We start from the raw sequence: 24,818 nt of genomic DNA on the forward strand, positions 1-24,818 counted from the left end.
AGTTCAAACACCGGCAGCACGTGTACCAGAGTAATGTCTGGTTCTCTCTCTCTCACTCCCTCTCTCTCTCCTAATATTTCTCATGAATAAATACAATCTTTAAAAAAAAAAAAAAAAGAGAGAGACTTTCATGCCTGAGGCTTCAATACCCCTCCACCCCACTACCAAAGCCAGAGCTGAACAGTACTATGGAAAAAGAAAAAAGCAAGACAACTAAGTAATATACCATGTGTTAATTTTTTTTATTAGTACTTTAACAGTTTTACAAAATTATGGGCTTTAAGGGGGCAGTCCATGAGGTGGTACAGTAGACAAAATGTTGGACTCTTAAGGATTAAGATCTCAGATTCAATCCCAGTGTTCCATGTGCCTGAGTGACACTCTTATTTCTCTGAATCTATCTCTGAATCTCAATACATAAATATTAAAAAAAAAAAAGGGGGTCAGGCAGTCGGGCAGTAGCACAGCAGCTTAAGCGCAGTGGTGCAAAGCACAAGGTCAGGGGTAAGAACCCCATTTCAAACCCCCAGTCCCCAGCTGCAGGGGAGTCACTTCACAGGTGGTGAAGCAGGTCTAAAGGAGTCTATCTTTCTCTCCCTGTCTTCCCTCCCTCTCTCCATTTCTCTGTCCCATACAAAGATGACGACATCAATAACAATAACTACAACAAGGGCAACAAATGGGAATAAATAAATATATAAAAAGGAGGGGAGGAGTTAAATTTCACAACCATTCATGGTTAGTCTGAGTCACAAGTTTGGTGGAGGGTGTGGTGACATGCATTTATTCAGTTTCTATCCTCACCTGTTATTATCAGACCAGACACTCCCATTTTTTTCTTTTAAAAATTTATTTATTCATTAATTAATAAGACAGAGAACCAGAGCATCACTCTGGCAATGCAATGTCAGGATCCAACTTGGGACCTCTTGTTTTCTAGTCTGATACTTAGCCACTACCATCACTACACAGGACACTACACAGGTTCCATCTTTAGTGCCTTCTGCAACGCTTCTCTTTTTTTAAAACACTTATTTCTTTAGTTAATTATTAATGAGAAGGGGAAGTGAAAAAGTTCCATTGCTCTCACCTGCAGGAGAGGAAGCTTCACAAGCAGCCAAGCAAGTCTGCAGGTATCTTTCTCTCTCCCTGCCCTCTCTCAATTCTGTCTGTCCTATTCAATAAAATGGAAAAAATGGCTGCCAGGAGCAGTGGATTCAATGTGCAGGCACCAAGCCTCAGTAATAACCCTGGTGGCAGTGAAAAAAGAAAGAAAGAAAGAACATAAAAATAATAAGTAAATAAAATTTAGAGTAGGACACTGGGCCAGGGAAGTTGCCTGGTGGTGTCACACATGTATAAGGCCCTATCTCTCACACACACACACACACACACACACACACACACACACACACACACACACACACACACACAAGGACCTGTTAACTAGAGTCGACAACTTGACCATGTCTAAGACCCTGGCCCCCACCCGTAGTGGGGGAAGCTTCACAAGTGATGATGCAGTGCTCCGTATCCATTTTTCTCTTTCTCCCTCTACCATCCCTTTTCCCTCTCAATTTCTCTCTGTCCTATCAAATTAAAAAAAAAAAAAGTTTCATTCAAAAAAATAGGAGGGAGATGATCTTACTCTGAACTGGAATTGGCGTATTGCACCAAAGTAAAAGACTCTGGGGTGGGGAGAATACAGGTCCAAATAGGATGACAGAGGACCTAGTGGGGGTTGTATTGTTATGTGGAAAACTGGGAAATGTTATACAATGTACAAACTACTGTATTTACTGCTGACTGCAAAAAATTAATCCCCCAATAAGGAAATTTAAAAATAATAATAAAATACAAAAAAAAGAAAAAAAAAAAAAAGTTCCATTGCTCTGGTACATGTAATGTCAGGGATAGAAGAAGACAGGATACCTTGCTTGAGTCCCATCCCTAATCTGGTGTCCCGACGCCCCCAACCTGCAACTCATTTCTATTTTCTTCTTTCCTCACAGCAGTTCTTCACCTATGGTGTCATTTCCCACTGCGGTTATTACCCCTAGGTTCTAAAGTGTCACCAACTTTAACAAAACTCCACTTGTAATCTCTACTAGATTTTTTAAACTTTACCTAACAGGACAGAGAAATTGAAAGGGAGTGGGGAGGGAGGGGGAAGAGCGACAGGGAAGAATTGAGGCACACCTGCAGCACTGCTTCAGATAGCTCAGTCAACTTTCCCCTGAAGGTGGGGCCCAGGGGCTTGAGCCCAGGTCCTTGCACAAGGTGACGTGTGCACTCAACCATGTGAGCCGCTGCACAGCCTCCATTTGTAACCTCAATGGAAAAAAAGAAAAGTGACAGCCCAGGAGCATAAATTCCTGAGCTCAATTCTGACATGTGCCAAACTGATGCTCTGGTTCTCTCTCTCCCTTCTCTCTGCTGCTTAAATATTAAAGTTGGAGGGGAAGGGGGGAGGGACCAGGCGATGGCACGCCCAGTACTGCACACGTTACTGTACACAAGGACCCTGGTTCTAGCTCCCAGTCCCCACCTACAAGGGGAGGCTTCTGAACAGTGAAGGAGTGTTACAGACCTTCTCCTCCCCTCCTCTCTCTCTCCCTCCATCACCACCCCACCCCACCCCCCCATCTCCTCTTTCCCTCTCAATTTCACTATCGCTATCCAAAGTAAATATTTCAAAAGATACAAATAAAACAGAAGTTACTGATATACATTTAGCTTCATGCCTGTGAGGAGGCTTCTATGCCTGCGTAAGGCAACTATGGAGGAATGAGATCTAAATACAACCATGTTTTAATTTTCAGACAATCAAAGGTACCACTCAAATAGCTACTAAAGCAAAAGTAACTGGAGTTCCTCTCTATCCTATCTATATCTTGTTTCCAAATTCTAAAAGTAATCAGTGTTAAAATCAAAAACAAACCATACGTGAGAGGAAAAGAACCCAGACTAACGCTCAAGTAGAATGAATTAAAGTAAAATCCACAACACAAAAGTGTAAATATGACAAAGAAAGAGTATAGAGCTTTCAGTCAGACTAAAAATTTGTTGAGAATTTAGTCTAGCCTTGGTCCTAAGTAACTTTCCCTCTGCAAGTAATTACATGGAAATTAACAACTATTAAACCAAGCCTAAGTCATCATTTTTTCATTAACTTTAATATTACATTTCCTCAGAGCATTATAAATATTAAGATACACCACATAAATTGCAAAGCACATGACACATCCCACAACTATAAAAGTTAATCATTATAATTTTATTATACTGATAGCTTAGGATAGTGAAAAGGAGATAGGATAGATAGCAGGGGCAACTGAAGGGAAAAAAGGGTGTTTATGGGACAGCAGCAGCATCCTGGCAACTGGTCCAATTTTGCTATTTTTCAATGTCAAGAATATAAAATATTTACCAAAATGGATCAAGTAAATCTGTTCTTGAACAACTGCAGTAAGCTAAGTTTACAAGTGTTAGCCAATTCAGTGACTAAAGCTGTCAAAAAAAAAAAAAATCTCTGAATAACTAACATATTTGGGAAATCCAACATAGAGATTACAAGTAATAAATATTGTATAGTCCTATGAATAAAGGCCATTCAATTTCTTAATTAATTTGACTTTGTCATCCAATATGCATATTCCTAGGCAAATAAGTTGAAAATCTATTACACTGAGAAGTACAAATTAAGGGTGGGGCTAGACAGCATAATGGTTATACAGACTCTTGTGCCGGAAGCTCTAGAGGTCCCAGATTCAACCCCACAAGCCAGAGCTGATCCATGCTCTGGTTTAAAAAAAAAAAGAGAGAGAGATAGTAGTACAATCTCTCAAGTGAGGAAAGAATGTTCTCACTATAATCTAGGTGAGGTGGTAGCTCAGTAAGAATACAAAAATCGGGAGTCGGGCTGTAGCGCAGCGGGTTAAGCGCAGGTGGCACAAAGCACAAGGACCAGCATAAGGATCCCGGTTCGAACCCGGCTCCCCACCTGCAGGGGAGTCGCTTCACAGGCGGTGAAGCAGGTCTGCAGATGTCTATCTTTCTCTCCCCCTCTGTCTTCCCCTCCTCTCTCTGTTTCTCTCTGTCCTATCCAACAATGACGACAACAACAATAATAACTACAACAATAAAACAAGGGCAACAAAAGGGAATAAATAAATAAATAAAATATTTTTTAAAAAAACTTCAAAAAAAAAGAATACAAAAATCTCTGAAAAACAAAACACAAATAACACGGTCTATCTTTCCAATCTCAACTTTAGATCAGAAAAATAAATGTCATATATATGTATACTTTTAGACTCTAACATCTTTTCAGTTAAAGGGAACTAACTGGATGACAGTGTAGCCCAAAAAAGGTCTGTTTCAATATAAAGGAGCACTTGACAAGTGTTATCATCTAAATGAAGTATTCAGAAAGGTTTAAAAAAAAAAGCTGGGTGGGGGAGATAGCATGAGGCTCCAAAGTCCCAGGTTCAATCTCCCACTCCACAATGAGCCAGAGTTGAGCAGTGCTCTGGTGTTTCTCTCTGTGTGTATATTTTTCTCTCAAAAATAAAATAAACAAAATATTTAAAAAAAAACATCTTTGAGATTTTATTTTCTTCATGAGACAGTTACATGAGAGGAAAAGTAAATAGGCAGTGTAGAACTGTGCTAGGGTCTTACCCACTCAAGTCCTGCCTCACGCCAGTCGTGTTCTGTCTCTAGCAGCTGAGCCACCTCGCTGACTGCAGAAACTACCTTTCACCTCAGAAAGATAATTAAGCAAGCTAACTTTAGCTATGGTCATCTGGTCTGTAATATAAACTGCTTAAAGATATTAGTGATTTTTTTTTAATGCTTCTACTGAAAGTCTCCGATTCACAGGAAACTTAGTATGTACTTTAAAAAAAAAAAAACTTCAACTTTCAGCCCTGAGGCCCTCAAGTCCAGGTTCAATCCCAGTCACCCTTTTTCTGTACTGCTGACTTCCTTAGATCTAAACTGTTATCTAAACATCTTTATTAAAAAACAGCAGGATGGGGAAGATAGCATAATGGTTATGCAGAGACTCTCCTGCCATAGGTTTCAACTCCCCACCCCACCCCACCCCAAGTCAGAGTTGAGTAGTACTCTGGAAAAAGAAAAAATATATTTAAAAGGGGTGGGGGAGATAGCATAATGGTATGCAAACACTCATGCCTGAGGATTCAAAGTCCCAGGTTAAATCCCTTGCACCACCATAAACCATAGCTAAGCAGTGCTCTTGTAAAAATACATTGGGAGTTGGGGGGTAGCGCAGCAGCTTAAGCACAAGGACCAGCAAGAGGATCCCAGTTCAAGCCCCCCCCCCACCTGCAGGGGGAGTGGCTTCACAAGCCCTGAAGTAGGTCTGCAGGTGTCTGTCTTTCTCTCCCCCTCTGTCTTCCCTTCCTCTGTCCATTTCTCTCTGTCCTATCCAATAAGGACATCAATATCAACAATAACTACAACAAGGGCACCAAAAGGGAATAAATATTTTTTAAAATCTTAAAAAAATAAATACATTTTTTAAAAAAAACTGGTCCGGGAGGTGGCACAGCAGTTAAGGTACTAGACTCTCAAGCATGAGGTCCTGAGTTCAATCCCCGGCAGCACATGTACCAGAGTGATGTCTGGCTCTTTCCTCCTCCTATCTTTCTCATTAATAAAATAAATAAAATCTTAAAAAAAAAAAAAAACCAATAAGCAACAACCAATTATATATAGCATGTGTTAATATTTTCCTTTTTTTTATTTATTAGTAGTTTAACAGTTTTATGGGATTTAAAAGGGTGGCACATTAATCCAGAACGTGGGGCAGGTGGTGGGCAAACAGCACAAAGCACAGCACAGGTAACCTCCTAACTGGACCAGGCTGAGGTGCCTGGCCCTCATCTGTGTGTTTGGGGGGGGGGGGGGGGCGGCTACTACACCAGCAAGGGACCAGTACTGTGGGTGCTCCTCCTCTCCCCCCTCCACCTCTCTTATCTCTATCAGAAAAAGAAATTGGGGGGTGGGGTAAGATAGGATAATGGTTATACAGAGACTCTCACAGGCCTGTGGCTCCAGAAAGGGAGGGGTGGAGGGAGGGAACAGGACCCAAGCAGCCAAAGGCACTAAGCCCCAACAAAAACTCTAATGGCAAAATAAATAAATAAATAAATAAACAAACCCAGAGTTGAGCAATGCTCTGGTGTCTACCCATCTTACTTAATAAGTCATTTCAAAAAAGGCCCAAGAGGCAGCACAGCTGCTAGAGCACTTGACTGAAAAAGCCCGAGGTCCCCAGTGTGATCAGCAGCAGTGCATTCTCACTAATAAAAAATAAAAAGAATAATCATTTTGGGGCTGGGGAGATAGCATGATGGCTATGCAAAAAAAGATTTAAAAAGATTTTCCTGAGGAGTCGGGCTGTAGCGCAGCGGGTTAAGCGCAGGTGGCGCTAAGCTCAAGGACCGGCATCAGGATCTCGGTTCGAGCCCCCAGCTCCCCACCTGCAGGCAGGTCCCTTCACAGGTGGTGAAGCATGTCTGCAGGTGTCTGTCTTTCTCTCCCCCTCTGTCTTCCCCTCCTCTCTCCATTTCTCTCTGTCCTATCCAACAACAACGACATCAATAATAACTACAACAATAAAACAAGGGCAACAAAAGGGAATAAATAAATAAAATAAAATTAATTTAAAAAAATTTTTAAAACAAACAAACAAAAAAAAAAAGGATTTTCCTGACCGAGGCACCAAAAGTCCCAAATTCATTCCCCAGCACCACCAAGCAGCCACAGCAGTGTACTGGTAAAAACAACAGTAAGATCAAATAAAAAGCATTCTTAAAGGTAATTTCCTCAACTGTCAAAAAAAACCCCTCAGGGTGGCTGTCTGCCGGTGGGTGTGGGAGAAGATGCCCACACCCGAGGATGGGCCGCTGGGTGCGGGCGGAGGTCAAGGAGCAAGAAGTGGTAACTGGACTCAGCCCCTCACTCTTCAGGAAGTCAGTAACCCTGACATGTGCCCATCTACTGCAGAAGCTCAGCTTCCACATCCACTGGGTCAGAAGCCTGGCTAGTTGTCAGGCAAACAGCTTCTCCCCACAGCCCTCTGCCAGGGGCACACGGTGTGGGCAGGTGACTCCCAGTGGTCCGGAGCCCAGGGCCCGAGCCCACCTGCACCTTCCCGCCCTGCCGGCTGGTGCCCAGGTGCTCGCTCTAGTCACCCTACCTTCCAGTGGAGCCTGAACCTGGGACTGAGTCTATGTGCATAACCACCCTGTGGTCTCCCCCGTCCTTCGTGAGTGCTTTTGATCTTGTGATTTTCCCAAACCTATCTCAGAGCTTGAGTACACTAAATGATTACTGTACTAGGGGGAAAAAAACAAAACTTCATTTCTATAGAGGATTAAAATGCTAGAAGTAATTATGTTCTAAAACAAGCTACTTCATTACATAGAAGATTAGAACCCAAGACTGGTGGCCCAGTGGCTGAAGCACCAGACCCCCAAATTCAATCCTTGTGCATTCCATGTGCCAGAGATGCTTTCTGCTCCCCCATAAATAAATCTGGAGGGAAAAAAAAGCAAAACATCTATGCTTTCATATTACCTAACTCAACTAGAACACCAAACTTTACATTTAGAGTGAAAGTCTACATTAATTTCCATCATAAATGCATAAAACGAAGGAGAGTAATAAGCATATATGGGTCTAGTTTCCCTACGTTAGCACAAAACTTAAAACCCAGGCTATTTGGGGGTAGGGATGGAGCTGGGCAGTGGGGTGTATTTAGCCTGTAAGAGGTCCAGCACCTCCTCCCCAATCTGGGACTGGCTGGACTGGCTCATGTGACATATTCTTACATCTCACATTTGTCTTCATCGCGATTTACTAAATACTTTTTAGTAGCTGTTACCAGACTGTCCAAGAAAGTGCAGCCAAGCAGTATTATTCTAAGAAACTGAAAGCTGTCCAAGGGTAACAGGATCAATCCCTCACTGAAGTTTACAGACATTTGATTTGCTTACCGCACAGTACTTACAAATTCCAACAGGACTGCACAAGAAGGTGTTGGCTTTTTCTCCGTAATCTTTATGTTTTCCAGTTTGGTTTTTTATCTTGTATCCTCTGAAACAATACCCAAGTTCTTTGAAGACACTTAACCTATGACTATTTGACATAGAGTTACTTCAAGTCAGCTGCCCATACTTCTGTCTTCAAGTTTTCATATGGCTACCTGCAGAATTAGCCAAGTTCCTTGGATTTAAGATTATAAAGTCTTCTTTACTATTCCATGTACTTTTCAATGTTATATTTATCCACTCCAGATAAAATATCCAATTTATGAGCCAAAAAGCAAAAACAAAAAGAAAAGTTCACATCTGAAAGGCATTCCTAAACACCAAAATATAGACACATAGCTATCTCAAGGCTGCCATGCTGCTTGGCAACTGGAGGGAGCATCTTAAACGTCCGCTTAAATAAAAGATAACTGGGAAAAAATTCTGTAGTCTTTCAATGTCTTCATTTAGAAAAGCTGTCCCATTATGACACGAAAAAAGCTGAGGCCAAAAATCCCTACAGTGTTGAGTGAAGGTAAAAAGAAACCGCCACAAAACTTCGGCAATATTTAAACAGTAATCTGAAACTGCCGAAACTATTCAGTAAACAAATCAAACATATTTCACAGTTTGGGCCGGAGAACTGTAACAGGGAAAGGATGGGGGTTGGGGGGGGGGGTAAAAAAAAAAGTATACCGGCTGAAATATGCGTTTGAACCGAAACACTGAAGAACTGCTTGGGTCTCTTCAAGTCACTTGTAGAACTGCTCACTACCGTCGTCAATTAGCTTCAGAGATGATTCTTGGCAGTTTTGACAAAAACTTCAGGGGCGAAATGATCCAAAAACATTGTAATTCCAAAATGGCCACTTGAGAGATCCGGGGCCCTTTTCACGTAACCTAGATGCTCTTCGTATCTGGGCAATTCAAGCACCTGTAAAAGTTACGGGGAAGGGGAGGGGGGCTTGAATGGCCGGCTTGAGTTTCAACGCAGCTACAAGTTAATCCGCATCTCAGAGTCTCTCTGGCGAAAAACTCCCCTTCTACACTTCCACTGGGGGTGGAAGAGTCTAGACAGAGGCGAACACCCACAACACGGAGACGACAGGGCGAAAAGAACTTGGGGGTGAGCGAGGAGTGCGGTGGCACTCAATCCAGCCAGGAATAAAAAAAAAAAAAAAAGAGAAAGAGAGAGAGAGAGAGAGAGAAATGTTGGGAATTATATAAGCAAGTCTGCTTATGCTTTCTGAGTAAATATTAAAAAAAAAAAAAAAAGTGCAACGGGCGCACGCACACACTCTCTCCGGTCCAAGACCTCCGCTCTCTTAGTTCTAGTTCGCGCACCTAAAAGGGGTGAAGAAAAAAAAAAAATCAAGGTGTGGTGCCTCTGAGCACTCGCAAGTACTTGCAACTTCAGAGATGGAGGAGGAGGAGGAGAAGGTGGAGGAGGAGGAGAGATGTAAACAGACCGGCCGCCCGCGGTGGAGTCTCGTTGCGCGGGGGGCGACTCCCCGGGTTCCTCTGGGCAGCGACGGGGTCAGGGTGTCGCCTCCCATTTCCCCGACTTTAGAAATGGAGGTTTTTGTTGGTTTGCTTTTTCTCCCAACACGGACGGGCTGCAAGGCACCCTTCTGGGAAGCCGCTGTAAGAGCGGCTGCTCTCCCCCCTTGCCGCCTCCCCCACAAAAAACAACAACAAGAACAGGTGCTTTGAAAGCCCCGCCAGGAACCCAACGGACTCCGGGCACTCGGCTCGCGCCGCGCAGCTCGGGAAGCCGCCGAGGCCGCGCAGCCCGGCCTGGACTCCCGGAGCCCGAAGGGGCTGCGGCGCGAAGGCGGCGGGCGGCCGGGCGTCAGAGGCCGGGGCTCGGGGACACCGCACCCCGGGGCGCCGCGCCCGCGCCCAGCCTCCGCCGAACGCCACGGCACCCCCGCCCGGCCGGCCGCCGAGGCTCAGCCGCCCCCCTCCCCACAAAACCGCCACCTCCGCTCCGCCGGGGCTGAGTCAATACCTCCCGGGGCCTCCCCGCGCCGCCCGCCCCGCACTCGCCCAGCCCGGTGCCCCCCGCCCCCCGCCCCCAGCCCGGGCCGCGGGGCCGGCTCACACCCCGCGCGGCCAACGCCGCTCCCGACCCCTCCAACCCCAACGCGGAGCCGGAGTCCCCTCTCCGCTCCCCCCCCTCCGGTCCCAGACCCCCGGCACGCGGCACGGAGGACAGCGTTACCTTCAGCCACACCAGCGGTGCCCCTGGCCTGGGGATGCCGCCGCGCTCGATCCCGGGAGGAGGTTTTCGGTACTTTGAATAATCCCCTTTTGCCGCTTTTCCCTCCCCCACAACCAGTCTCGGTCCCAAAATGGCGCCGACCCGATCCGCAATGTTCTGGGCCAAGTCTCGCGAGATCGTGGAAGGTGGCGAGGCGGGGAAGGAACTACAGGGGTTGGGTGAGGGGGTGGGGGTGGGCCAAGGCGGGGCGAGGAGCCAGAGGACGGTTGAAAGGGTGTGGAAGAAACGGTGCGAACGAACCTACTGGGCGGAGCAGCAGGAGGAGCGCTTCTACCCGAGAACCTTCTGGCCCAAGCAACCGCTCACAAGAAGCTCCGCCCTCTACGTCGGGCGGCAGGGGGAAGGGGCGGGGCTATTATTAGTGGGCGGGGCTTTCGAGAGGGCCCGCCCCCGGCAGCGGGGGGCGGGGGCTCCGAGCGGTGACGTCAGCAGCAGCTGGAGTCGGGGATTACCCCCTGCTGCTGACGTGAGGACTGTGAACAATCGGGAAGGTTCGGGGGAAGGGGGAATTCCCCGTGGCTCCTAGAGGAGCCTCCTCCTCCACCCCCGCCGCCCCGCAGGGTCCCAGCCCGGAAGCCTGAGCTGGTGGGGCCCCGGGCAGGGCCAGAGCGGCGACCGGAGCGGTGTCTTCGCCACCGGAGGCGGCGGCGACTCGGACCCCGAGCCGGGCCCCGCGCATCCCGGGCTCGGCGCCCACCCTCCCGGGCAAAGACTCAGAGGCTTCGGCTTCCAGGAGCTCAGCACAGATTCTCAGACATCCCAGGCTGTAATCTTACTCGTTTTTTTTTTTCTTTTTCACTCTTCCCGCTAAAGCTGCAGAAAGTGCACAATGTTTTCAGCCGCGTCCCAGCGGCCCTACACAGCTCGCAAACATAAGATTTTCTCCAGGGGAGCTGGTGGCACCCACAGTTCACCACCCTTTGTGCCTAAAAACCAACTCGAGTAAATAAATTTTAAAAAAAAAATCCGAGGCCGACAGGAAGTGACCACGTGTGCAGGGGCGGGGGGGGGGCGGTTCTGCACAAGGGAAAATTCAAGAAATAAGACCTGTAAGGTATTTGGCCCTTCAGCAAGCCACACAGTCTTGAGACACAGAAGTTTTGTAGTTTTTGTTTGGTTTGGGTGCTGGGTTTTTTGTTTGTTTGCTTGCCTGTTTTTCCCTTGCACATTATGGCGTTCGTTAGCTTTTTTTTTTCCTCTAAAAAGTTCCCTGTACAAATACCTCCCTCTGTCTTATTTCCGTCTTCACCGTGGAGATGTGTCCCTTTGTCAATTAATAATGCCTGGCTGAGTGCAAAGAAAAGAGAATCCACTTGCTGGATACCTTTCAAGTGGGGGGGGGGGGCACTTTGATCCTTGTTCAACCTCCGAAATGGGTGTTATATTTTTCCTCTTCCAAACTGAGGCCAGGACTGGGGAGACGGTAATGGTTATGCAAAAAGATCTTCATGCTTGAGTCTCCAAAAGCCCAGGGCTCAACCACCAACAACAACAACCAGAGCTGAGCAATGCTCTGGTTAAGGACCACAGTGATGACAAAATGCTGATTGAAGCCAAGAGAGGTGTTTTGAGGTCAGGTGACACCGAGGGTTGAGCTCCACGACTTAGTGCGCCAGACTATAACACAAGTCTTAATTCACATTCCTTCTACACAGCACATTGCTTCCTTAGAAGTCACGTGGTGGGGGGCTAGCAGAGTTACAGGATCATGCTAGAATCCAAGGTCCAGTCCCCAGCCTCACCCTTAACCAGTATTATGGATAGTGATAGATGGTGGGACAGAACCCGCTTCTGTTAATCTGTTAATTAAGAGAGAAAAACGGGGCTGGGTGGGGAGAATACAGGTCCAAGAAGGGTGACAGAGGACCTAGTGGGGGTTGTATTGTTATATGGAAAACTGGGAAATGTTATGCATGTACAAACTATTGTATTTACTGTTGAATGTAAAACATTAATTCCTCAATAAATAAAATAAAAAAAATAAAAATTAAAAAAAATGTACACAATGGGGGGGTGGTAGATGGCATAATGGTTATGCAAAGAGATTCTCTAGTCCGAGGCTCTCAAGTCCCACGTTCAATGTCTACACCACCACAAGCCAGAGCTGAGCAGTGCTCTGGGGAAAAAAGAAAAAAAGTACTTTCTTGGTGGGTGTAGATAGCATAATGGGTATGCAAAGAGACTCTCATGCCTGAGGCTCCACAAGTCCAAGGTTCAACCCCCCACGCACCACAATAAACCAGAACTGAGGAGTGCTCTCGTTAAAAAAAATTAAAGAAAAAGAAGAAAATACACAGTGTTGAAGGACCTGGGTTCAAGCCACTGGATCCCACAGGGGACAGGAGAGAAAGCTTCACAAGCAGGGAAACAGCGCTGCAGTACAGTCTCTCTCCTCTCCCTCTCAATTTCTCTGTCCCAAAAAAAATTTTAATAAAAGGGAAAAAGATGGGAGTCAGGCGGTAGCGCAGTGGGTTAAGCGCACGTAGCGCAAAGCGCAAGGACCTGTGTAAGGGTCCCGGTTGGAGTGGGCTCCACACCTGCAGGGGAGTCGCTTCACAGGTGGTGACGCAGGTCTGCAGGTGTCTGTCATTCTCTCCCCCTCTCTGTCTTCACCTCCTCTCTCCATTTCTCTCTGTCCTATCCAACAACGACATTAATAACTACAACAATAAAATTTTTTTTTATTTAAATTTTTAATTTAAGAAAGGATTAGTGAACAAAAGCATAAGGTAGGAGGGGTACAACTCCACACAATTCCCACCACCCAATCCCCATAACCAACCCTCTCCCATGATAGCCTTCCCATTCTCTAGCCCTCTGGGAGCATGGACCCAGGGTCGTTGAGGGTTGCAGAAGGTAGAGGGTCTGGCTTCTGTAATTGCTTCCCCGCTGAACATGGGCGTTGACTGGTCGGTCCATACTCCCAGTCTGCCTCTCTCTTTCCCTAGTAAGGTGTGTCTCTGGGGAAGCTGAGCTCCAGGACACATTGGTGGGGTCTTCAATCCAGGGAAGCCTAGCCAGCATCCTGGTGGCATCTGGAACCTGGTGATTGAAAAGAGAGTTAACATACAAAGCCAAACAATTTGTTGAGCAAACATGGATCCCAAGATTGGAATAGTGGAGAGGAAGTGTTGGGGAGGTACTCACTGCAAACTCTAGTGTAATCCTGCTTTCAGGTATATATTTTGCAGTAGTTTATGGATACGTGTGCGCATACGCTCTCTCTCACAGAAACTGGTGTATGTCTAGGTTATGGGACTTTGTTAGAAAGTGAACTACCTGAGATGAAATTAGAGTGTACTATAAAAGGAAAGGTCTCACCCGAGTAATGAAGCTGAAGGGTTGTCATTCCACACGTGAAGTCTCTGGATACACTCTGAGGTGAAGCATGTTGAGATGGCAATCGTTGCTTTGGTTAGGTTGTGATCGGCGGATGCAATATTATTTGGTATGGATTGGGAGAAGCATACGGGAAAGTGAGCCCTATCCATGGGTGCCAGGACTGGGGGAAGTAGGGGCTCTATAATGAAGATGTGAGGTTCCTGCTGTCTTAGGGTTCAAAAAGACAATCAATAGTTAATATTATCATCACATTATTTGTTAATTGGGTTAACTTTGAAAAGTCCCTTTGTTATGGTTTGCTGTACAGTACCCAGTATCTTGTATATAGCTGTGCTATTGGAAGCCTCCAATCTACTTGGTCTAGGCTTTTGAGAGAGTCCGCATATCAAATACGTAGCCTATCTATTAAAAAGATTCAGTTTGTCTCCTGAGAACCTTTGAGACATACAATTGATTTCCCCCTCTCATATTAATTAACTACTGATTTATATGTCTACATTTTGCTAGGAGTGTACATAAACACCATTCCCATCACCAAAGGACCGTGACCCATCCCTCCCGCCCATTCCCACCCCCCACTGGCCCAGAAAGCTACATGTCTACCCCTCACCACTGGGTTTTTTCTTTGGTGCCCTACTTACAATTTGATCAGGTCCTGCTTTTAGTTTCCCTTTCAGATCTTCTAAGTCAGCTTCTGTTGATGAGTGGGATCATCCCATACTCATCTTTAACTTTCTGACTCAGTTCACTTAACATAATTCCTTCTAGCTCTGTCCAAGATGGGTCAGAGAAGGTGGGTTCATTGTTCTTCATAGCTGCATAGTATTCCATTGTGTATATATACCACAGCTTTCTCAGCCACTCATCTGGTGTTGGGCACAACAATAAAATTTTTTAAAAAGAAAATAAAATAGGGCTAGGGAGATAGCATAATACTTATGCAAGAAGATGTCTGAGTAACCAAAAGTCCCAGGTTAAATCCCCCAAGCTGTCATAAACCAGAGCTGAACTGTGCTATGTCAAAAAAAAAAAAAAAAACATCGGGACACTCTTAACGGGCCCCCTCATGTGGCAAAAGGCATTGTAAGGTCGAGCAACAAGCAGTTGGGGGGTGGGGAGGAGAGTGCGGAATTTACATGAAGATGAAGAAGACCACAGATTTGATATTTCTTAGCACTGCATGTGGCAGAGCAGTGCTGAAGGTTCTCTCACATTCTAGGAAGGCAGGGAGAGAGGGAAAGAAGGAAGAAAAGGAGAAAAGAGTGAGGTGAAGATCCAGGAAATGGCTCCCCGAGTGAAGTGCACACTTCACTATGCCTCAGAATGACATTCAGCCCTCAATCTACCATGTGGGAGTACAGTGCACAAAGGAAAGTCTTAAAAGCAATAGAGCAGTGCTGTGGGTCTCACCCCAACCCCAACCAAGACCACCTTCTATCTAAAGGGGAAATAAAAGCGTACTGAGAATAATGGGCTTGAGTTGGCAAGGAGCTCCATAAAAGGAGAGGGTGTTGAAAACCAATAATAAAATGGAGGGAAAAAAATCTTTTTCAGTTGTAATGAGAATTTAGGAATTTATAAAGCCTTTTTTTAATTAGTGATTTAATACTGATTTACAAAATCATAAGATAACAAGGGTATAATTGCATACCTATCCCACCACCAGACTTCTGTGTCCACATTCCTTGCATTGGAAACTGCATTAGTTAAAAAAAAAAAATCAGAAAAACAAACAAACAAAAAGTGGGTGTGGTTGTGGTGAGGGGTGGGGATGCTGAATATCTCCTTGGTCAGTGCACTTGATTTGTCAAGGGCATGACTCAAGTTTGAGTCTGGCACTCACTGCACTCATGGAAGCTTTGTTGGTGTTGTGCTTTTATTTTTATTTTTCCTAACATCTCTTTACTCCCCGTATCTAGTTCTTTTGCAGTGACTATCTCTGAACTTCTTAGAATGCTCACAAAAACAATAGCAACAAATTCCCTTGATTGCTTCACAAGTTTTTGTTGGGTCTCTATCATTTTCAGTCTGAGAAGTTCCAAAGATTTCAGGGGTTTTGTCCTGTAAGGGGCTGAAATTTTTTCTTTCATCTCTGATAGCCAAGGTCAACTGTAAAAGACTTTTGATTTCTGGTAAAGGAACCAGCCATCTGAAACCACCAATGGGAGTAAATATAACAGTTCTGGTGTTTCTCTTTATTTTTTATCAATACTATGGCTAGCCTAAAGAAGAATCAACTTCATTTATTCTATCTATAAATAACTTTCCCATTAAAATGGGATTTCTCTTGTGGAAAATAAATTGAAAAAGAAGCAATTTATCCTTTCCAATTTTCCTCTATCATCCCAGGAAAGAACTCTTTTGAGCACAATGAAAAGGGAATCTGAGAGAGAGACTCTGAGAAGATTCCATACAGTTTGCATTCTACTGCAAAGGATGATTTCTAGAAGGGTAAAATGAGTAGGTATAGGAAGGCAATCATTCTGGGGGGAAATGTTGATAGCTCAAAGAGTGAGATAAAAGTACATGTGGGAGGAGAAAAAGCAAAATGAGAGAGAAAACTAAAACAGGAAAATAAACTTAGATTTTTCTTAGGTCTTTGCTTTAGTTTAGAAGTAGATTTACTTTCAATGACATTATCCTTCATTCATCAAACAAACAACCATATACAACCCCCTCTGACCTAAGCACAGAGATAAATGCTGAGGGTGTGATGAGGAGTACAAAACTTATGAATACATTTATATTTCTTTCTTTTATTATTATTTTTTTTGCCTCCAGGGTTATTGCTGGGGCTTGGGAATTCACTGCTCCTGAAGGCTTATTTTGTTCCCTTTTGTTGCCATGTTTTATTGTTGTGGTGGTTATTACTATTGTCATTGATGTCATTGTTGTTGGATAGAACAGAAAAATTGAGAAAGGTGGGGAAGCCAGAGAGGGGGAGAGAAAGATAGACACCTGCAACCCTGCTTCACCGCCTGTGAAGGGACCCCCCCTTGCATTTGGAGAGCCAGGGCTAGAACCGGGATCCTTACTTGGGTCCTTGCACTTTGCGCCTTGTGCAGCGCTTAACCCGCTGTGCTACTGCCTGACCCCTTACATTTATATTTCTATCAGTCACATTTTTTTAATTCTAAGAAGAAAAATGAATATGAACACCTAGGATATTACTGTCATGATGTTTTCCCCACTACTCAAATGTTCTGGGCAGTGGGCAGAGAAGGAAGGTGCTTAACGCTACTTTACTTCAACTCATGCGGAGGGAGGTCTTGGGACATCTGACTCAGGTTCTGGAGGACTCAGGGCTTTTCTGAAGGCAGAGTTAAGCAAGAGAACCAATTTGGGGACAGAAGTTTGGTGGGGGTAGAGGATGCATGATCTCAGTGTCAGATATATACTCAGTGAAGGAGCCAGACTTGGCCCAAGAACACCTAGTGGGTTCCTGAAAAAAGTGTCACAAATGAACACAGCAGGATGCTAATGGAAATGACAAGTCTGTGGTCCAGGAGATGGCACAGTGGATAAAGCACTGGACTCTCAAGTGTGAGGTCCCAAGTTCAATCCCTGGCAGCACATGTACCAGTGTGATATCTAGTTCTTTCTTGCTCTCCTCCTATCTTCCTCATGAATAAATAAATAAAACATTTAAATAAAAAGACATGACAAATTATATATATATAATACATATATATAAAGACAGAGAGGCAAAGAGAGAGAGAGAAAGAAACCACAGCACTGAAACTTGAATGTGGTAGGGCCTGTATTAGAGCCTGGGGCATGCACATGGCAAAGTAGCACACTAACCAAGAGAACACTCTCCCTGGCCTTATTTGTTTTTAACTTTCTTTGTTTCTTTTTCTGTTCTTTCTTCCTTCCACGTTTTTTCTTTTTTACAGAGCATTTCTCTGTCTTATGATGATGACGGAATTGAATCCAGTACCATTAAACCTCAGGTATGAAAGTATTTTGCATAACCACTATGTCATCTCGCCAGCCCAATAAGAACAAGTATTATCATTGTTGTCATCATTGTTTATTTTTTAATTTTGAAATCAACAGGATGTTTATTTTTTAAAAATTAGCAACAGTTAGAGGGGTATCTTCTTTAACTTGATCTTTTCTTCTACATTTGCAAAGTATTTCATCTTTGTTAAAACTGTCTTGGCTTTTTCAAAATCACCTTGTTCGAAAGCTCTGCTCACACTGTCGGTCAATTTTTTCTATTTATATCTGACAGCAGATTCAGTCTCTTCCATGCCAACTACACTTGGAGCTTCCTCAAGCTTCTCACTGATTTCCATTATCTCCATGAGGAATTGTTGGTCAACCTCATGATCTGTGCCTTCTGGAATCTCTACTCCATGGAGTTTTAGCTTACAAAGTAAAGTCCCCTGCTCAGGGGGGCCAGGAGGGTCTTATAGGCATCATACAACAAGGTCGAATGCTTCTCTGAGAAGTCCTTTTCAGTCAGTCCAGGAGGCTGAAATAGTCCCGCTCAGGGTCAGGAGGCTGCAGCGCGCAGCACTGCGGGCAGAAGAGCCAGTCCCTCCCCTTGGGGGTTCCGGGGGTCCCGCAGCTCCAGCACCAGGGCCCTCGCAGACCAACAGCCTCGGCCCAGGACCCCAGCAAGGCAGCGCCCCTGCCCCAGGAGCAGGGTCCCGGCCCAGCAGCTCCACCGTGATCATTATTTATTTTTTAATTTGATAGGACAGAGAGAAATTGAGAGGGGAGAGAGGTAGAGAGGAAGTGAGACAACTGCAGCCTTGCTTCACCATTCATGTAGCTCTTCTTCTTCCTGAGGTGGGCATTGGGGGCTTGAACCAGGGTCTTTGTGCCCAAGTGACATGTGCTCAACCAGGAGTGCCATCACTGGTCCCTGTTATTATTTAGCTAGACCAATGCTCAGTTCATACTTATTGTGATGTTGGGGATTGAACCTGGAACCCTAGAGTTTCATTTGCATAATGAGTATATTATCTCTCCAGCCCAGGGTAAGTTTTAGTTAGTAATAAACTATTGCAACATGGAAAAAGATCCACTGTAGAGGCAGAGGGTAGATAGCATAATGGTTATGAAAACAGACTCTGATGCCTGGGACCCCAATGTCCCAGGTTCAATCCCCCGCACCACCATAAGCCAGAAATAAACCGTGTTCTGGTAAAAAAAAAAAAAAAAATCCACTGTAGATGGGGCTACGGACTGACTTGCTAATGCCATGTCCAATGGAGAAGCAATCACAGAAGCCAAAACCTTCTGCATCCCAGAAAATAATTCTGGTCCATACCCCCAAAAAAGGAGAAATGATAGTGGAAGATGACTTGAGGGCTCTGAACTCTAATTCTATCAGGACCAGGAGAGAGAAGAGGTTAAAGAGGAAGGACATTTGGAAGTACTAATAGGTGTGGGTGTGACTTGGAAGAGAGATCAGGACCATGGGGGTGGTGGGGGTGGGAAGGACAAATATATATAAATATAGACAGATAGTTATAGAAGCAATAGTCAAGGGTCTGGCGGTAGCGAAGCTGGTTATGTGGTTATGTGGTTAAGAGCACACCTGGCACAAAGCACAAGGACCGGCATAAGGATCCCAGTTTGAGTCCCCAGCTCCCCACCTGCAGGGGAGTCGCTTCACAGGTGGTGAAGCAGGTCTGCAGGTGTCTATCTTTCTCTCCCCCTCTCTGTCTTCCCTTCCTCACTCAATTTCTTTCTGTCCTATCCAACAACAATGACAGCAGTAACAACAATAATAACCACAACAAGGATGAAACAACAAGGGCATCAAAAGTGGGGGGGGGGGAGCCTCCATAGGCAGTAATTCATGATGCAGGTACTGAGTCACAGCAATAACCCTGGAGGCAAAAAAGAAAAAAAAAAAAAGAATAAGCAATAGTCAACCCATATCTCTGGTCTTGGAGAACTACTGTAGCTTCCAGTGGAAGGAATGGGAATGGGAATACCAAACTGGTGGTGGGAACAGTGCAGAATTATACCCCTGTTATCTTATTTCTAAATTTTGTAAATCAGTATTAAGTCACTAATAAAACTAAAAACCAAAAAAGAATCCATTGTAAACTTATATTTGTATAGAAATGAAAGGACAAAAAAAAGAAAAGAAATGAAAATATATTTTAAAGAGAGAATAATGGGATTAGGAAGAGAGTGGAAAGGGGCTGCACAGAGTCAGGGAAAGAAAAATTGCAAAAAAAAAAAAAAAGGTGGGGTGGGATGGAGGTGGGGAGGTCATGCCCTATATGTATCTCACTGATCCTCCCACTTGAGGCAGGGAGTCAGGATGGTTGAAACAAGTTACAAATTCTGTGGGTAACCTTGAGTTTTATCACTCAGGAACTTCAAGGGAGGAGGGATGGGATAGTGTCATTTTAGAGATGCAGCCTTGAGTTTTAGAAACTATGCCAGGGGACTGGAGAAGTAGCATAGTGATTATGCAAATAGACTCTCCTGCCTGAGGCTCCAAAGTCACAGGTTCAATCCCTAGCACCATCAAAAGCCAGAGCTGAGCAGTGCTCTGGTATTTCTCTCTCTGTGTGTCTCTTTAAAAAAAAAATAAAATAAAGGAGTCGGGCAGTAGCGCAGCAGGTTAAGCACATGTGGCACAAAGTGCAAGGACCAGAGTAAGGATCCCAGTTAGAGTCCCTGGTTCCCCACCTGCAGAGGAGTCGCTTCACAGGCAGTGAAGCAGATCTGGAGGTATCTTTCTCTCCCCTTCTCTGTCTTCCCCTCCTCTCTCCATTTCTCTCTGTCCTATCCAACAACAACGACATCAATAGTAACTACAACAATAAAACAAGGGCAGCAAAAGGGAATAACTAAGTATTAAAAAAAATACATTAAAAAAAAAGAAATTCTCTAAGTGGGAAAGGTCTACTTATTATGTAGAAAAATACTATGTCATCGTCTGTAAGGTGGTGCAATGGTTTAAGTGTTGGACTCTCAAGCATGAGGTCCTGAGTTCGATCCTGGGCATCACATGTACCAGAGTGGTGCCTGGTTCTCTCTCTCCTCCTCTCTTTCTCATTAATAAATAACTAAAATCTTGAGAGAGAGAGAGAAGGAATTACTGTTTGAAAGGGAATCTGCATTTGGAGTCTGTACAGTCTAGAAAGCACTAATCCCAGATGACAGCTGTTTAAGACATTTCATGTCCTTTCCCTGCATGTTTGTTTTTTTATAGTTCACCCTTCCTGTAGTAAAACATAGAGTTGAGGCAGACTTGAAATTCAGGGCAGAGAAATAGTGTTAGCGAGCAAAATCAAACCACCATCCACTGCAAGGAAGCAAAAGATGTTTATTTACGAATTCAAATCTGGGCTGAGAGGTGACTGACAGCAGTCCACCAGCTCGACCCTGAACAAGGCTCAAACCACACAATTTATAGTATTCTAGAGTACATTCTGGGTGAGGAATATGCAAAACTAGAATTCTATCACACACTCAATAGCATTTTACAGAAAACGCAGGATCCAATCATTTCAGACATTGCAATACCCTAAGCAGCCTATAAGAATTGTCTAATTTCAAGAGTTTATGCAAAATAGGGTCACCACACTTGCTCATTGTCAGCCAAGACCACCTGGCTATCAGTTCCCTCGTCCTTGAGCAAGTGGTTGGGTTTCAAGGACTTGGTTAAGCTAGCTGTTCTCTTTAAGACAAACAACAGGTGGCTTACATCTTGGTGTGTGGGTTTTGTCTAGCCCCCCCTTTTTTACAGGAATTTTCAACTGCAGGCAGAAAAGCAACTATACTTATAACTTATGCTTAAAATTTTACTTAAAAAAATTCTAGAGTTACCGCTTCTAACAAATAGAAAGTACTAAGAAACTAACTATGTCCTCTCCCCATCTAAGGTGGAAAATCTGGGAAAAATTACATTAGAAGGACTCAAGAGAGGAGGGGACAGGCAGCAGTGCACCTGGTAGAGTGCACATGTTACAGTGCACAAGGGCCTGGGTTCAAGCCTGGGTCCCTGCCTGAAGGGGGAAGCTTCATAAGTGGTGAAATAGGTCTGCAGGTTTTTTTCTCTCTCTTCTTCTCTATCTTTCCCTCCCTTTGAATTTCCTCTGTCCTGTTGAATAAAATAAATAAATATTAAAAACTCAATTATCATCCATAATCTTAAAATAAAAAGAACCATAGAGAGTGCTTCAATGCATTAGGTGAGGGAGGAATAAAGTTGTTTTCAGTTTGTACCCCTACCACATCCGGCTTATTTATTAAACTATTCATAACCCTCTCCATTACCTCATCTACTAAATATCCCCCTGGTGATTACATTTGCATATATTAAAGCACAAGGTGCTTATGCATAGATAGTAGGTTTTCTAGTTTTCATCATATTCTGAAAGGGATCAATGTATCCCAAAGTGAAATACCTCTCACACTAGCTAGTCCAGAAGGTCTCAGTTCTACGCAAATACATCCATCTCCCATTTTTTCAATAACAAGCATTTTGGGTTGTCCTCCTTTATTACTTATTTATTATTCAATAGAGACAGAGGAATTGAGAGGGGAGAGGGAGATAGAGAGGAAGAGAGAGACATAAAGACACCTGCAGTTCAACTTCTCCCTGCAGGTGGGGACCAGGGGCTTGAACCCAGGCCTTTGTGCTCTGTAGTGTGTGTGCTTAACCAGGTGCACCAATGCCTGGCCCTGGGTCGCCCTTCTTTACTGTCAGAAGCGAGGGAGTAAACTCTAGAAAAGCACAGGGTTCAGTGTGTGTGTGTGTGTGTGCTTACCACAGTTTCAATAGAAAGTGCAATGGCAGAGTCATATTTACACAGTTTAAAAACAAGACAATCATTAATCCCCCCAATAAAAAGGAAATAAAAGGAGAGACAAATGTCTCAAAGTTTCTCAAAAGACAAACTGAATCTTTTTAATAAATAGGCTATGTATTTGATATGCGGACTCTCTCAAAAGCCTAGACCAAGTACATTAGAAGCTTCCAATAGCACAGCTATATACAAGATACTGGGTACTGTCCAGCAAACCATAACAAAGGGACTTTTCAAAGTTAACCCAATTAACAAATAATGTGATGATAATATTAACTATCGATTGTCTTTTTGAACCCTAAGACAGCAGGAACCTCACATCTTCACTATAGAGCCCCTACTTCCCCCCAGTCCTGGAACCCTTGGATAGGGCCCACTTTCCCGTATGCATCTCCCAATCCAAACCAAATAACATTGCATCTGCCGATCACAACCTAACCAAAGCAACGATTGCTACCTCAACATGCTTCACCTCAGAATGTATCCAGAGACTTCACGTGTGGAATGACAACCCTTCAGCTTCATTACTCGGGTGAGACCTTTCCTTTTATAGTACACTCTAATTTCATCTCAGGTAGTTCACTTTCTAACAAAGTCCCATAACCTAGATATACACCAGTTTCTATGAGAGAGAGCTTATGTGCACACGTATCCATAAACTACTGCAAAATATATACCTGAAAGCAGGACTACACTAGACTTTGCAGTGAGTACCTCCCTAACACTTCCTCTCCACTATTCCAAGCTTGGGATCCATGATTGCTCAACAAATTGTTTGGCTTCATATGTTAACTCTCTTTTCAATCACCAGGTTCCAGATGCCACCAGGATGCTGGCTAGGCTTCCCTGGATTGAAGACCCCACCAATGTGTCCTGGAGCTCAGCTTCCCCAGAGTCACACCCTACTAGGGAAAGAGAGAGGCAGACTGGGGGTATGGACCGACCAGTCAACGCCCATGTTCAGCGGGGAAGCAATTACAGAAGCCAGACCTTCTACCTTCTGCAACCCTCAACGACCCTGGGTCCATGCTCCCAGAGGGATAGAGAATGGGAAGGCTACCATGGGAGGGGGTGGGTTATGGGGATTGGGTGTTGGGAATTGTGTGGAGTTGTACCCCTCCTACCTTATGCTTTTGTTCACTAATCCTTTCTTAAATAAAAAATTTAAAAAAAAAAAAAGGAGAGACAAGAAAACACACTCAGAAATTATAATGGGTATAGGTGTAGCTTAGTGAATGTGGGGCCTTAGAAGTAAATAAAAATGGGCATCAGCTACCACATTCCTCTTGACCCAAATGGCCCACATGCTTTTCTGGTTTGTGCCTTTTCATTTTCCTAATTAGAAGTTTAAAATGTGAATGAGCGGGGAGTCGGGCTGTAGTGCAGTGGGTTAAGCGCAGGTGGCGCAAAGCACAAGGACCGGCATAAGGATCCCGGTTCGAACCCCGGCTCCCCACCTGCAGGGGAGTCGCTTCACAGGCGGTGAAGCGGGTCTGCAAGTGTCTATCTTTCTCTCCTCCTCTCTGTCTTCCCCTCCTCTCTCCATTTCTCTCTGTCCTATCCAACAACGACAACAACAATAATAACTACAACAATAAAACAACAAGGGCAACAAAAGGGAATAAATAAATAAAATAAAATAAAAATGTGAATGAGCCCCCACACCTATTGACATCTAATCTTTGACAAAGGGGCCCAGACTATTAAATGGGGAAAGCAGAGTCTCTTCAACAAATGGTTTTGGAAACAATGACTTGAAACATGCAGAAGAATGAAACTGAATCACTGTATTTCACCAAATACAAAAATAAATTCCAAGTGGATCAAGGACTTGGATGTTAGACCACAAACTATCAGATACTTAGAAGAAAATATTGGCAGAACTCTTTTCTGCATAAATTTCAAAGACATCTTCAATGAAACGAATCCAATTACAAAGAAGGCTAAGGCAAGTATAAACCTATGGGACTACATCAAATTAAAAAGCTTCTTCACAGCAAAAGAAACCACTACCCAAACCAAGAGACCCCTCACAGAATGGGAGAAGATCTTTACATGCCATATATCAGACAAGAGGTTAATAACCAACATATATAAAGAGCTTGCCAAACTCAACAACAAGACAACAAATAACCCCATCCAAAAATGGGGGGAGGACATGGACAGAATATTCACCACAGAAGAGATCCAAAAGGCTGAGAAACACATGAAAAAATGCTCCAAATCTCTGATTGTCAGAGAAATGCAAATAAAGACAACAATGAGATACCACTTCACTCCTGTGAGAATGTCATACATCAGAAAAGGTAACAGCAGAAAATGCTGGAGAGGGTGTGG

At 44.2% G+C, this 24,818-nt stretch overlaps 1 protein-coding gene and 1 pseudogene across 6 annotated transcripts in view; both read right to left on the reverse strand.

Moving 5' to 3' along the window:
• Nucleotides 1-10,606, reverse strand: part of GPBP1 (GC-rich promoter binding protein 1) — a 50,229-nt gene extending 39,623 nt beyond the window's left edge. The window contains exons 1-2 of one of the 6 annotated variants that reach the window (XM_060191320.1): nucleotides 10,288-10,498; nucleotides 8,031-8,997 (exon numbers count right to left, since the gene is read on the reverse strand). The gene's annotated coding sequence lies outside the window, so the exon portion shown is untranslated. Of the gene's footprint in view, nucleotides 1-8,030; nucleotides 8,998-10,287; nucleotides 10,499-10,587 lie in introns of those variants that run through there. The other 5 variants (XM_016185476.2, XM_007516890.3, XM_060191324.1 and 2 more) reach the window with 5 other exon arrangements.
• Nucleotides 10,607-17,768: 7,162 nt separating this feature from the next.
• LOC132538659 (iron-sulfur cluster co-chaperone protein HscB-like) overlaps nucleotides 17,769-24,818 on the reverse strand; it is a 33,966-nt pseudogene continuing 26,916 nt past the window's right edge.

Source organism: Erinaceus europaeus, chromosome 5 (assembly GCF_950295315.1).
Source record: "Erinaceus europaeus chromosome 5, mEriEur2.1, whole genome shotgun sequence".
Classification (NCBI taxonomy): Eukaryota; Metazoa; Chordata; class Mammalia; order Eulipotyphla; family Erinaceidae; genus Erinaceus; species Erinaceus europaeus.